The sequence below is a fragment of the Tamandua tetradactyla genome, chromosome 6 (assembly GCF_023851605.1).
Source record: "Tamandua tetradactyla isolate mTamTet1 chromosome 6, mTamTet1.pri, whole genome shotgun sequence".
NCBI classification, from domain to species: Eukaryota; Metazoa; Chordata; class Mammalia; order Pilosa; family Myrmecophagidae; genus Tamandua; species Tamandua tetradactyla.
Window position 1 is genome coordinate 116,708,208 of NC_135332.1, and position 14,866 is coordinate 116,723,073.

Genomic DNA, 14,866 nt, shown 5'->3' on the forward strand with positions numbered 1-14,866 from the left:
AAATATCTTTAGATAATCATTTAAAATTAATATTTCTAGTTTTATTATAATTAAGAGTGTGGAAAATGACTATTATAATTTAAGTGAGGTAGCATATAGTTAAAGCATCTAGCACAATGCCTGACAAATACAAGATGTGTATTTTCTTATTAAAAAGTATTTCAAAAGAAATCATTCCACTCACATCTATGTGCAAATAACCTAGACTTTTAAGATTCTTTTGTAGCTCCCTAAACTATCACAAGTTTTAAATGTGTGTGAGTATAAATTGTGTATAAATGTAACTTTTTCATTCATTGTCACCTTAACATAGAGATTTTATTTGCTAAATTACACACACATACACACATGGCTTTAAAGAAAAATTGGCCTTATTTAGACAAATTGCTATGAAAATTAGGTAATACAATTTTTTTACCTAACTGCTTTACATTTTAAATGCTTAATAGACAAATACCAGTTTCTCCTAGAGAAAAATCAGCTTCACGTAATTACTAAGACCTTGAATATTTTATATATCTCAGGAGTCTTTTACACACTCCTTATTGCCATCAGATTAAACATAAGTAGTCATTGTCTGAATATTCAACACACCAGTCCATCTTTCTGCTTTAAATATTTGTAAACTTAAAGGCATATTTTGTAAAGTAATTCATAACCTATTTGGTTCTAGATTTTCCCTAATTTGCTATTTGCTGAAGTAAACTACAACATGAGAATAAAAGCTCTCAATGTTAAGAATGTCTTCCTTAAATTTTGGTTTTAGAATCTAAAGTGTAGATTTTCATTAGTGATTTTTCTTTTTTACTTTTTCTCCATATTAAAATCTTAATTTTGTTAACCAAGAAAAGTAAGGAGTGGAGGAGGCTTATTTTCTATTTCAATTTATTGAAATGACAAGCTGATAAAAATGTAGATCGAGCCCTTATTTCCTACAGTGCTTCGGAGCTGGGTGGTGACCAACGACTTTGGATGCTGCCCCACTTTACAGTGCTAACACTTCTAAATGTAATCCCAGCGTCGCCAGCTGCTACTCCAAAACCAAATTAGAGTGACCACTGGGGGACCGTGAGGGTTGCATCTGACATTAATATTAGAGATAGGTTGACTTGGGGAAATTCTTTCATTGAATCTGGAAAGGAATTTCCAAATGCACTAAAATTTCACTTAGAAATTTCACTTAGAATGTCTCGTAGCCATCATTGGTAGGCTAAAAATAATACTTTGATTTTAATGAGATAATTTTTTGGCTACATAAAACATATTGCCTAGTTTGGGGTTTCAGTCAACTTATTATGATGCTTGAAGAAATAATCCATCTTTTAAACAATAATAGCATGACAGTTTAGATCTCATTAACATTTAGTTATAACCTAAAGAATACTGTATTCCTCTCTTTGTTTTCTCAAATAAAATACAGTTCCTAGCTTATTAAATAGGATCCTGATAAAGCATTATGCTGCCCAGCTCACTAGATGTATTTATTACCTGTCTCTCTGTGTAGCTTATGTAAAAATTTAATGTTGACTGTCCATGTCTGCTGCATTTAAAAGCTACCAGTGTGATTGTCTCGCCTTACTATGCCAACACCTTATGTTATGGTGTCATATACATAGGCCATGGTACAAAGTGACTGTAAACTGCTTAACATCTAGTCCAAAAAAGGTCTGAGGCAGTGCAATAATGCCTTTAGTTAAAATGGTTCACTGTTTGAATCATTTCAATCTGTGTATACGTAACTGTAAATACTGAAGTAGTATTTTTTAACTGTTTTTCCAGGCTTCTAATAAAAAATCTCTATGTCATATCTACCTAGTCAAAATATGTCAAGTAATTCAATTTGAGAAATATTACTGATTTTCCCAGATGATTGCTTAAATTCTTTTCCTCTGCCTGGGTAGACCTGCCTTAAGTGGTTTCCTTCACCACTATTATTTGTAAAGTAAACAGAGGAGACCGTGGTGAATTCTTACTTGTCTGATTGCAGCTCTTTTCACTAGTCAAAGGATACGCATTTCTCAGAAGCGAGCCATCTTGTGATGTCCAGTATTCAAATGCATACATTATTTTAATTTTGGTCTCTGAAAACTAAAGCAAGTTATCTACAAATTTAGCATATACAGACCTTCAAAGGCCAGCATTTGTTGCAAGAAATAAAAAAGAAGGAAGAAAGGGGTAGGAGGGGAGGAAAAGGGGCGAAAAAAGGTAAACTAAAAGAGAAAGGTAAATTTTCCAGTGAATTAAATGGGGAGAAATACGTGTATTTTTTGAAAAGTTGATTGGGCTTTAGGGAAAGTTGTGTTTGTGTGTGTGCGTGTGGCATGCATGCGTTTAGGGTCAGGACAGAAACCTGAGTTACTTACAGCTTTTTTAGTTAATGAAAGAGTCACATATTATTAAAAGAAATTGTCTAACTCCTAAAATTCATTAATTCAATGTTTAATGCTAAAATTATAATCTTACTGCTAAACTCAGCACATTGCTGAAGATTCATGGCGTGATCTTATGAAATGTAGGGTGAATTTATTCAGTGCTGTCAGAAATCAATGTACACAGACAAAAAAAACTTTTGGGGGATAATCATGGATGATTTTCCTGTTGAAGATATTGATATACAGCCTATTTTTTCTCAAGTTGTAGAGATTTTAATAGTTTTTATTAAGTCCCAAACATCTTCCAGATTAAAAACACACAAAACTATTTTTACAACCTAAGTAGACTATCAGAACCTAAATTAACAGTTCTTAAAACTGCTGTACATATTAAGTAAAATAATTTCATATATCTGTTATACATGGTATTGCATTTCTAGGTACAGTTGCATGAAGCATCATTCACTTTTGGTAATTTCAGTGTTTTAGAGAGATTTCATACTAGTCTATGAAAGCTCTGGATTCTGCAGGGAAAAAGAAGCACAATTGGTATTTTACTTTTAAGATTTCTCAATTGATTGGGCTATTCCATCCTGTTCACACACAAAACAGCATTAGCATTTCGTCCTATACCATGCTGAAATACCTTGAATGCAAACTCTCAATAGAAGATAATGCATATGTATAAGTGGTAAGTCTTGTCTAGCCTCATTCATCTGCTTCAACATGCTTTATTTCATTATATTTGCAGCCAAAATGTTATTCCATTTTGTAGAGGATATGATTTAGCATACTCGTGTTTGTTCAGCTGTCCTTCCTATACCTACAATGCCTTTCTCTCCCATTTGATGGTGTTTGTATCAATGTCCCCATATCTGCTGCATTTGGACTCCATTAAAAGAAAATGTGATTCCATATTAATAGTTTTGCCAATCAACTCAATAGTTCTGCACCAATCAGCATTTTATATGCATGTAGTAGTGTGTACAATTGTTCAACATCAAAATACTTGTTTAATTCATGTCAAAATGTCTATAAAATTGCTGGCATTGTTCTCCATTTCAGTCTGGTAGAATAAGCAAGATAGAAAATAAATGTGTAAACAAATCATCTGTGTCATTTCAGTTCTCTACATGAAGCCACTTCAAATATGGCATGCATGCCAACCACCCAACAGTCCCTGGCTTCTTGACACCTCCTTTCTGACAATGTAGGCAAGTAGCTTCTGGATGAGACATGGTAAAAAAGACCAAGTCTGGAGAAAACTAAAAGCAGGTGCCATTGCCACTCAAGGGAAAGGAAGACTGTACTTTCCTTTCTGAACAAATCCCTTTGGACAGCCCACAGATAAAAGTCTCTTGAGCTAAATTTTTAAAAATTTCAATGCAAACCACTTATCTGAAAGCTTAGGGTAAGGTAATCAAAGTAACAGTTTTGAGATCATCTCCCACCCCCATTCCTAAAGCCAACTCAGGAGAGTTTTTCTTGGTTAAAACAAGTCTTAACTCCTGAACACAGGGCCGGCTCCATGGACATGCAAACTGTGCATCAAACAGGACCTCAAGCTTAGAAGAAGCCCCCATATTTTCATTTGCGCCAGGTCCCACAGGTGATGTAGCCAGTCCTACCAGACCAGTGAAGTAATGATAAGACTGCCAGCTGATTCACCCTCTTGAAGACAGAAGCTTAACATATAGTGAGGAGCGAAGTTTATTTATTTAACAAACTCATATAAAGCACTTACCATGTGCCAAGTCCTATACATAATTTTCTCTTTTAATACTCATAATACTAATATTATCATCCCATTTTTCAGAAGAGAAAATTAGGGCACAGAGAAGTTAAGTAACTTGCCCATAGTCACACAGGTAGTAAAGCCAAGATTTAAACCCAGGCATTCCAGCTAAAGAGTTTGTCCACCTGACCATTTAGGCCATGCTGGGCCTTGGTTTGCTTTGCTTGCCTTTCCATCAAAGTAAACTTTCTCACTTTGCTTGTCCATAGAGTGCTGGGAATGTGCATTACAGTCTTTACCTTGAAGAACTTTGTCTAGTAGTCTAAAAGTGTCCAGGATGATTCCTTCTGAGAAAATTCAACTCTCCACAGCAAACGTGTCCCTGTTCTTAATACCAGGCACTTGCGTGAATCAAATTAATAACCCTTAAAATGTCTGTACGTGTGAACTAAGATATGCCCTGTATTTGTATCCTGACCCAGATGTAAGTGCAGACCGCCTGGTCGCTCTACACCCAACTCATGCCCTGATAGCAGGAGGGAAAGAAGTGACCAGCTGAACCGACAGCTGTGGGCACGATGGCACTTTAAAAGCATTCCTCTGGATTCCAGCTTGCATCTATGTAAAACAAAAGTGGCCAGGATGCACAACAACTGTGACCCTCCTGGTAATCATTTCATTTGAAAGAGGTAGGAACACATAAAGGATGCATTTTTATAACCATAAGAGGTGGGGCTAGTGATGTAGAGTAAATCAGTGCTCACTGCTCATTCCTTCTAGAAGAGCCCTTCTGCTCTGAACTAATGCTTAAAGTCCAAAGCCACCGATGAGGAACAAGGAATCGCAAAGGGCCTGCTCTACCCACACCCCCCAGGCTTGTCCGTACCTCCAGGAGCAGCCATTTCAATAAAAACACCAACAGGACTCTCTAGTCTTCCCAGAGGGTGCACAGCCCCCCCGGTAAGGCCAGCTGCCCACAAATGGGAATACAAAGCTTCTCGCTTATAATCAGCTCTGACCTACTCCACTGCCCACCCCAACCCTCCCTTTCTGAAAGTTCAAAGGAAACAAACTAAGAGAGAACATGAGAGGGACGAAGTTGGGGGAGGAATCACCACTCCTAGAATTCCATTTAACCTAAAAGAGTTGGGATAAAAACAGCTCGTGTCTCCTTCCCTCTCTTGACCTGGCTAGAAACACAATTCTCCTCCCACTGGCATGGTCCCTTCACTCTGCTCCCAGTTTACCCTGTTCACCTTCTTCCCCCAGCCCTAGAAAAATAAACCCTGAAAAGCATGACTAGGCCTCAAAAAAGATGAAGGTGGGAGAGGGAATAATAGCATGTCCTCTTCTCTAAGACAGCTAAGAAAATATTTTTTCTCTCTTCTCCACCGGCTGTCATAGTCAAATTCAAGTGGACTGATGGGTCTAATCGTGGCTCAGATGGCTGCAAAGTCGTGGACAGTGCAAGACCAAAACTCAGCCTACTCCTTATTTCAGCTCAGTTTTCTTTTCTGAACCCTTTTGATAACTGACAGGCCTCCAGGAGCTAAAGACTATTAAGTTCCTCGCAAGAACTTGAGAGCTCAACTTCAGGTGGTCACCCAATGTGATCGTAAACGGGATTAAATTTTGCCAGGAAGTCACTGACCGGGTGAAAGAAACATGAGGACCCATCACATGACGCTGAGCTTTATCTTTCATGGTATGAGAAATCAGCAGATCTATCAGAACTCAGCACTGTGCTCAGTGTTTTAGTTCACAAGATAGATAGAATTCTGGCTTTTACAACTCACAAAGAGCCTAGATGAACTGAAAGTGTAGCAAACAGGCCCCCAACCCCTTTCTTTTTCTTATTCGGCTGCCTTCTCTGTAGAAAATCCCCAGATCCCCCTCTCCTGACCTCTAGGAACGGGAGGGAAATGGCAGGCAAGTGAGATAAGACACATTTCTGGGATATAGATTCCGTCTCTTGACCTCCAGGAACCGGGGAAACGGGAAACGCCAGGAAATGGGGATAAGACACATCCTGGGATAGGGACTCCCTCCCCTAGCCTCCAGGAATGGGTAAAACTGCAGACAAATGAGGTAAGATGCATTCCTGGGATGGGAATCTGCCTCTGTAATCGGCTTCGTGCCTTAAACTGACCCATTGTCTTTACTTTAATATTGCTAGTTGCCACATTAAGCTTACCTTATCTCTAGCATGTAATACAGTCTACAAAAGCTAAGGTTGCCTTTTGTTCGGGGCTCAGACTTTCGAGGTGACTCGGCTGAACCCTGTGCACAGGAGCCAATTAATCACTTGCTTCCCGAAACTACGGACCCTTAGTCTCGGCCAGTTCTAATTTCGCGGGACGTTCCTGGAGGCTTGTAGCCTCCTTCCTGGTTTTTGCGCAACAAAAGTATCTCTAGAGTCACTGATACCTCTCAGACCAAATAAAAGAAAATGGAAAAAGTATGAAGACAAGGATAACACTCATGTGAAAATATTTGTTGATTTTTAAGATGGTGAGCATTCAGTACCTGCTGTGTCTTTCTCTGCTAGGCGCTGGGCTAAATACTAGGGGCTCAAAGCTCAGAAGATGTGATGAGAGTTTGCAGTCATCATTACAGGGATGGCAAACCATTGGCACAAGTGCTTTCCTTCCGTGCACACACCTACCTCACCCTTGTCAACTACTAATCATGCATTGCTTTCCACTGAATCGGGTGCAACCTCCAGATACAACACCCAGTCAACCAGCAGGCAGCCAGAGCTGCTAATCCTAAAATGATATGGACAAAGAACATGATTTCTCCCTCTGTATTAACGAACATGGTAATGATGACTATGGCAGCTAACGTATTGAGAGCCTACTGCGTGCAGACACTGTTCTAAGAGCTTTCTATGCATTATCTCATTCAACCCCATTTCTCTGAAGTGATTGGTTAACAGAAATCTATGTGGTCATCACTGAAGACTCATTTAAAAGAAATGGGAATAAACTCCAGTATGAGGAAATTAGATGTCCTTCAGACGAATTTTCCACCAGTGATGGATGTTTCACATTAGCGATAACGAGGGAGCTGGTGAAATCTTCTCAGAATGTCCTCAGAATTAGGATAGATCCTCACCCAGCTGTAATGAGAAGTGCAAACCTGTCTGAATGAAGGAGGACAAACCAGATGACCTTTCTGTGTCCTTTTCATTTCATGATTCTATAATTTGTGGTGCTCCAGAATCAAATTTATTTTTACTAAAGTCTCTGGTAAATTGTATTCATTAAATTGTCTCTAGAGCCACTTAGCACAGATGACAAATTAGTAAAGGGAGGAAGGCAAGCAATTTGCAAAAACATATTTTTAAACATCCATCAATTGCATATCTACATTTTGCACTGAAGCACAAATCCCGTTCAGAGAATTACCTTCACAAGTATCTCAAAACCAATGCTGGGCATGATGCAAAGGTTGAGTCCTGGAAAGTCAAACATTCAAATCACTACTGATATGAATAAATTCATTTGTGCTAAAATATCTTATTTTAGGATGGGTGTGATTTCATGAATATTTATTACTTGTAGAAACAAACTGATTCTGAAATCCTAATGGCTTAAGGAAGAAATAAAACAATGTTATCACAGTTTTCTATTTTAAGAATTAAATATTCTTTCTAAACAGAATTCAAACACATGATTTATATTGCACCTGATTTTAGCAGAAAATTGCCTTCTAATGATTACTATGAAGCCATTTACCAAAGAAGCAAGAGCTTCAAATAAGAAAATCCGATACTATTCCTCAGTTTTAAATAATGGCACCCCAACATTTATGTAGAGTTACATAGGACCACCTAACTTTATGGTTAAACCCATTGTCTATAGGTCCCAGCCTATTAGGCTCTTGGTCCCCACCCCCACCATCAAGAATAAAGATGATATAGATCTTCCTTATAGAGGAAGAACAAAGCATATGCTGAGCTAAATGGAAAAGAGAAGGAAAACAAGAGAAAGGAGAAGCTGGAAAATCAATGCACAAATTATCAAGATAAATATCAAATTAGGACTTCCAAGAAGATGGTGAAACAAGATACACTGAATTCATCCCTACTCCAAGGAACAATTAGAGAAGTGACAGAAAAACAACCAGGACAGTGGTTCTAGGGTGTGAATGACTTGAGAGGGTCTTCTACACTATATAAGGAGGTCCTGAATGAAAAACCTGAGAAATTGAGATGCAGAGAAACAGGTGAATGGGCTGTGTCAGGATTCCACCAGGGATAAGAGGCCATGTGCAGGAAAGTGACTGCCACTGCGGCTAGCTTCGGATATCAGATCCCTCAGCATTGCAGCCCAGAGCTCCCTTGGGGAACCCAGAAACCAGTAAACTAGCTTTCCCTGCTCATAGAAACCATCCAATTAATTAGTACACTGAGCTTACCATACCCCTTTCCAAACGAAGGCCAGGTGCCTTCAGGAGTGCAAAGACAGGGAGGCAGGGTGAGGAAGCAAGACAAGCCACGCCCCTTGACCACCCACACCCACATGCGCTCTCCTCTCAACCTCTACCTGTGCCCCAAACCCTGCACCTGCCATCTCACTCCCCGCGCACACTGTGCCCCAAACACCTGAGCCCCACTCCCCCTGCGGGCCAAGCACCTGCACCCCACACCCACACCACTGCAGCCCGCCCATCCAGCACCCCACACACGTGGACACCCCCACCATGCAGAGTGTATATGCACACCTGTGCCCCAGCACCCCCATGCCCCATGCACATGCTCACCCCTCCTTATCCCCTGTGCCCCAGTGCCCTCCTGTGCCCCATGTATACATGCATCCCTGCACCTACAACCCGCACACCTGCACCCACAACCCACCCCCCCACCATGAACTGCACAACCATGACCCACACTCCCCCCAGTCCCTGGCCCCAGTGTCTTTTATTAGTATGTGTCTGGGAGTATTGCTGTTTGGATTTATTCTATTTAGGTTCATTGGGCTTCTTTGATTTGTGTATTCATTTCTTTTATAAAGGTTGGGGCATTTTCCCCCATTATCTCCTTAACAAATCTTTCTATCCCTTTACTTTTCTCTTTTCCTTCTGGGACACTGATGATGTGAGGAGGGGTGAGCATGTGCATGGGGTACGGGGGTGCTGGGGCACAGGTATGCATATACAGTCTGCATGGCGGGGGTGTCCACGTGTGTGGGGTGCTGGATGGGCGGGCTGCAGTGGTGTGGGTGTGGGGTGCAGGTTTCTATGCTGCAAATAGAAAACCCCCAACCATGTACCATGCACCCTCACAGCCCCGGTGATTGGTCTCCCACCATGCCCTGTGTCCATGTCCCCCACATTGCACCCTCCCCCTGTGCGCTAGGCCTGCCTGGGCCACATTCTCCCCCCTTGACACTGCATGTCACACCCCATGCACCCAGGCACCAGCATAGCACCCCCATCCCATGCCTGACTCTGCACTGTGCCCTGCCACCATGCCGCCAAGCCCGGCCCCATGTCCCACGCTCTGCACCGTGCCCATGCTGCAAATAGAAAACCTCAGACAACTGAGGGACATTAACTTCCAAAGTAACCCTACCAAGATAATTAGATGCTTTCAAGTCAACAGAAAATCAAAAAGCATATGAAGATACTGACAGATATAGCCCAGCCTAATGATCAAATTAAAACAACAGAGGAGACACAGACTTTGGAACAACTAATAAATGATGTCCATACAACTGCATTAAATAAATTCAATGAGTTGGATACTGACATAAAGAATATCAAAAAGACACTTGAGAGCATAAAGAAGAATTTGAAAGACTTGAAGGAATAAGTAGAAAAAATAGCAGATAACACAGAGATGAAAGATACTGTAGGCCAAATAAAAAATATACTATAGACACACAACAGCATATTTGAAGAGGAAGAAGAAAGAATACAAGAACTAGAGACAGGATAATTGAATTCAATTGCACAAAAGAGCAAATGACCAAAAGAAAGGAAATTTTTGAATTGGATGTCAGGGAAATGATGGACAACATGAAGTGCACAAAATATAGGAATCATCAGTGTCCCAGAAGGAAAAAAGAAAAGTAAAGGGATAGAAAGATTTGTTAAGGAGATAATGGGGGAAAATGCCCCAACCTTTATAAAATAAATGAATACACAAATCAAAGAAGCCCAATGAACCTAAATAGAATAAATCCAAACAGCAATAATCCCAGACACATACTAATCAGTCTGTCAAATATTGAAGAGTGAAAGCAGAAAATTCTGAAAAGAGCAAGAGAAAAGTGATACAGGGGAAATGACATAAAACTCAGTTCAGACTACTCAACAGGCACTATGGAGGCCAGAAGGCAGCGGTATGATATAATTAAGATCCTGAAAGAGATAGACTTCCAGCCAAGAATTCTGTGTCCAGCTAAATTGTCCATCAAAATCGAGGGCGAGATTAAAATTTTCACAGGCAGACAAAGGGTGAGAGAATCTGTCAATAAGAAACCAGCCTTACCAAATACTAAAGGGAGTGCTGTCACTGAGAAAAAAAGACAGGAGAGGGAGGTCTGGAGGAGAGCACAGAACTGAAGAGTACCCTTAAGGGTAACTTAGAGTATTCAAAAGAGAGAGGAGGAAGAATACATAGCTCTGGAGAGAGGGCCAAGATGGCAGCTTAGCGAGGTGTGGCATTTAGTTCGTCCTCCAGAACAGCTACCAAATAGCCAGGAACAGTACAGAACAGCTTCTGGGGCCATGTCAGTGACCGGACACACAGCGTAACCCAGTCTGGACCAGCTGGACTGGTTGCAAGCCCCCCCAGAACCATGAGTGCCCCAAACCGTGGCAGCCAACACCCCGCCCCCACAGGCTGCTTCCCAGAAGGGAAAGGAAAGGGACTTTACTGGTAACGGGGACTGAGTGCAACTAAGCTTCAATTGTGGAATTAATTCACAAATTCTGACTACTAAAAATAGGCCACCAGCTTAGCTAAACCTCGTCAAAGCTGAGGTTGCTGATTTTTGACCAGGTGCCAAGGGGTCAGGGCTGATGGAAAAAGAAAAAAGAAAAGAAACAGAGGTTATTTTGGATCTGATAGCACATAATACTTGAAAGGGTCTGGGACATGAGGGAAAGGAGGGGACACATAAGATCTGAAGGTACACAAAGCAACATACCAACTTATGCTCTTGATTGGGAAATCCAAAGAACACGGGTCCAGCTCTGAGAAGGATTTTTCTCTTTCTTTTTTGTGGCTGTGTTTCTACAAATGCTTGACTGCCTTTGGATACAGTGGCAGTGCTTCTCAGGCTGCAACTGCCCCAAGCATAGGCAGAAACAAGCTTGTTTGAGAGCTTCTCTGGAGCCTGTGCTTTCCCCAGGAGAGGGGTGGGGCCCAGTTCAGGTAGATTTCCTCCCTCAATGAATTCAGATCCCAGGGTTTAGAAAATTAAAGCAAATAAATCCAGCCTACAACCTCTCCTCTGACTCAACCACGTCCCAAGCACAAAACTCTGCTGAAGTTAAAGATACTGCATCACCTCATGCTGGTGGGACCCGCAGGCAGACAAGTGCCACATACTGGGCAGGATAGGAAAAACAGAGTCCAGAGACTTCATACAAAAGTCTTCCAACATGCTGTGTCTCACCCTCAGGGAAAATTGACACAGGTGGCTCTTTCTTCCTGATGGGAGGCCACTTTGGTCTGAGAAAATCCAACTGGGGTCTATAATACCTAAGTAGACCCTCCTAAGGGTTGGGGGTTGGGGAAGGCACCATACAGCAGAACAAGAAACAAGAAAACAAAAACTGAAAAATATTGCTCTGTTAAATAAAACCTAAGCTAGTGGTCCAGAATAAGCTGAACTGAATTTCAAGGAATGGATAGAAAACTAAGTCATCCAGCAAGAAAATCCTAGGTGAAAGAAGTAAAAACAATCTCCAGAATAAATTAATTAAGGTAATTAAATGCCTAGACACCAGCAAAAAATAATGAATCTCACTAGGAAAATTGAAGATATGGCCCAGTCAAAGGAACAAACCAACAATTCCAATGAGATACAGGAGTTGAAACAATTAATTCAGAAGGTTCAAACAGACATGGAAAACCTCATCAAAAATCAAATCAATGAATTTAGGGAGGATATAAAGAAGCAAACTTCTGCTGTTTTCTGACTGTTGAAGAACTTTATGCTAATAAACTCAACAATGTACATGAAATGGACAACTTCCTAGAAAGGCATGAACAACAAAAATTGACTCAAGAAGAAATAGATGAACTCAACAAACCAATCACAAGTAAAGAAATTGAATCAGTCATTAAGAAGCTCCCCAAAAAGAAAAGTCCTGGACCAGGTGGCTTTACATGTGAATTCTACCAAACATTCCAGAAAGACTTAGTACCAATCCTGATCAAACTCTTAAAAAGAAACTGAAGAGGAGGGAAAGCTACCTAATTCATTCTACTAAGCCAACATCACCCTCATACAAAAGCCAGAAAAAGAAAAAAAGAAAACTACAGACCAATCTCTCTAATGAATATAGATGCAAAAATCATCAACAAAGTTCTAGCAAATCAAATCCAGCAGCATGTTAAAAGATTTATACACCATGATCAAGTAAGACTCATCCCACGTATGCAAGGATGATGCAACATAAGAAAATCTATTAATGTAATAAACCATATCAACAAATCAAAGCAGAAAAACCACATGATCATCTTGATTGATGTAGGAAAGGCATTTGACAAAACTCAACATGATTTCCAGTTGAAAAGACTTCAAAGGATAGGAATAGAAGGGAACTTCCTCAACATGATAAAGGGAATATATGAAAAACCTGCAGCTAGCATCATCCCCAATGGGGAAAAACTGAAAACTTTGCCCTTAAGATCAGGAACAAGACAAGGATGTCCACTGCCACCATTGCTATTCAACATTGTGTTGGAAGTTCTAGCCAAGGCAATTAGACAAGAAAAAGAAATGCAAAGCATCACAATTGCAAAGGAAGAAGCAAAACTCTCACTGTTTGCAGATGATATGATACTATACATCAAAAACCCTAAAAAATCCACAGCAAAACTACTAGAGCTAATAAATGAGTACAGCAAAGTGGCAGGTTACCAGCTGAACACTCAAAAATCTGTAGTGCTTCTCTACACTAATAATGAACAATCTGAGGGGGAAATTAAAAAAATTCCATTTACAATTGCAACCAAAAGAATAAAATATTTAGGAAAAATTTAATTAAAGAGACAAAGACCTATACAAAGAAAACTACAAGAAACTGTTAAAAGAAATCACAGAAGACCTAATTAGATGGAAGGGCATACCGTGTTCATGGATTGGAAGACTAAATATAGTTAAGAAGTCAATTCTATGTAAGTTGATTTACAGATTCAATGCAATACCTATTAAAATCCCAAAAACTTACTTTTCAGAAATAGAAAAACCAATAACCAAATTTATCTGGAAGGGTAGGGTGCCCCAAATAACTAAATATATCCTGAGAAAGAAAAATGAGGTTGGAGGTCTCATGCTACCTGACTTTAAGGCATATTATGAAGCTACAGTAGTCAAAACAGCATGGTACTGGCATAAAGATAGATATACTGACCAATGGAATTGAATAGAGTGTTCAGATATAGACCCTCTCATCTATGGACAATTGATCTTTGATAAGGCCATCAAACCAACTCACCTGGGACAGAACAGTCTCTTCAATAAAGGGTGCCTAGAGAACAAGATATCCATATGCAAAAGAATGGTAGAGGATTCATATCTCACACCCTATACAAAAATTAACTCAAAATGGATCACAGACCTAAACATTAGATCTAAGAACATAAAACTGTTAGAAGAAAATGTAGGAAAATATCTTACAAATCTTATACTTGTAGGCAGTTTCCTAGACCTTACACCCAAAACTTGAGCATTGGAGAAAGAGAGAAAGAAAGAAATAGGAACTCCTGAAAATTAAATACTTTTGTGCATCAGAGAACTTCGTCAAGAAAATAAAAAGACAGCCTACACAATGGGAGAAAATATATGGAAATAAAATATCAGTTAAAGGTCTAGTATCCAGAATATATAAAGAGATTGTTCAACTCAACAACAAAAAGACAGACAACCCAATTACAAAATGGGAAAAAGACTTGAACAGGCGCTTCTCAGAAGAGGAAATATAAATGGCCAAAAGGCACATGAAAAGATGCTCAACTTCCCTGGCTATTAGGGAAATGCAAATCAAAACCACAATGAGATATCATCTCACACCCCCCAGAATGACCATTATCAATAAAAGAGAAAATGACAAGTGCTGGAGAGGATGTGGAGGAAGAGGCACACTTATCCTGTTGGTGGGCATGTCAAATAGTATAACTGCTGTGGAAAGCAGTTTGGTGGTCTTCAGGAAGCTAAGTATAGAATTGCCATATGACCCGGCATTGCTAGGTATCTACTCAGAGGACATGAAGGCAAGGACATAAATGGATATTTGCACACCAATGTTTATAGCAGCATTATTTACAATTGCAAAGAGCCGGAAACAGCCAAAATGTCCATCAACAGACGAGTGGCTAAACAAGCTGTGGTATATACGTATGATGGAATATTATGCAGCTATAAGACAGAATAAACTTATGAAGTATGGAAGAACGTGGATGGACATTATGCTGAGTGAGACTAGCCAGAAACAAAAGGACAAATACTGTATGGTCTCACTGATATGAACTGACATTAGTGAATAAACTTGGAGAATTTCACTGGTAACAGAGACC

At 40.0% G+C, this 14,866-nt stretch overlaps 1 long non-coding RNA gene across 1 annotated transcript in view; it reads right to left on the reverse strand.

Annotated features, from left to right (window-relative positions):
• Positions 1-6,913: 6,913 nt before the first annotated feature.
• The window catches only part of LOC143686307 (uncharacterized), a 33,671-nt gene continuing 25,718 nt past the window's right edge, over positions 6,914-14,866 (reverse strand). The window contains exon 3 of the long non-coding RNA XR_013177017.1: positions 6,914-7,228. This is a non-coding gene — a long non-coding RNA (uncharacterized LOC143686307). The remainder of the gene's footprint in view (positions 7,229-14,866) is intronic.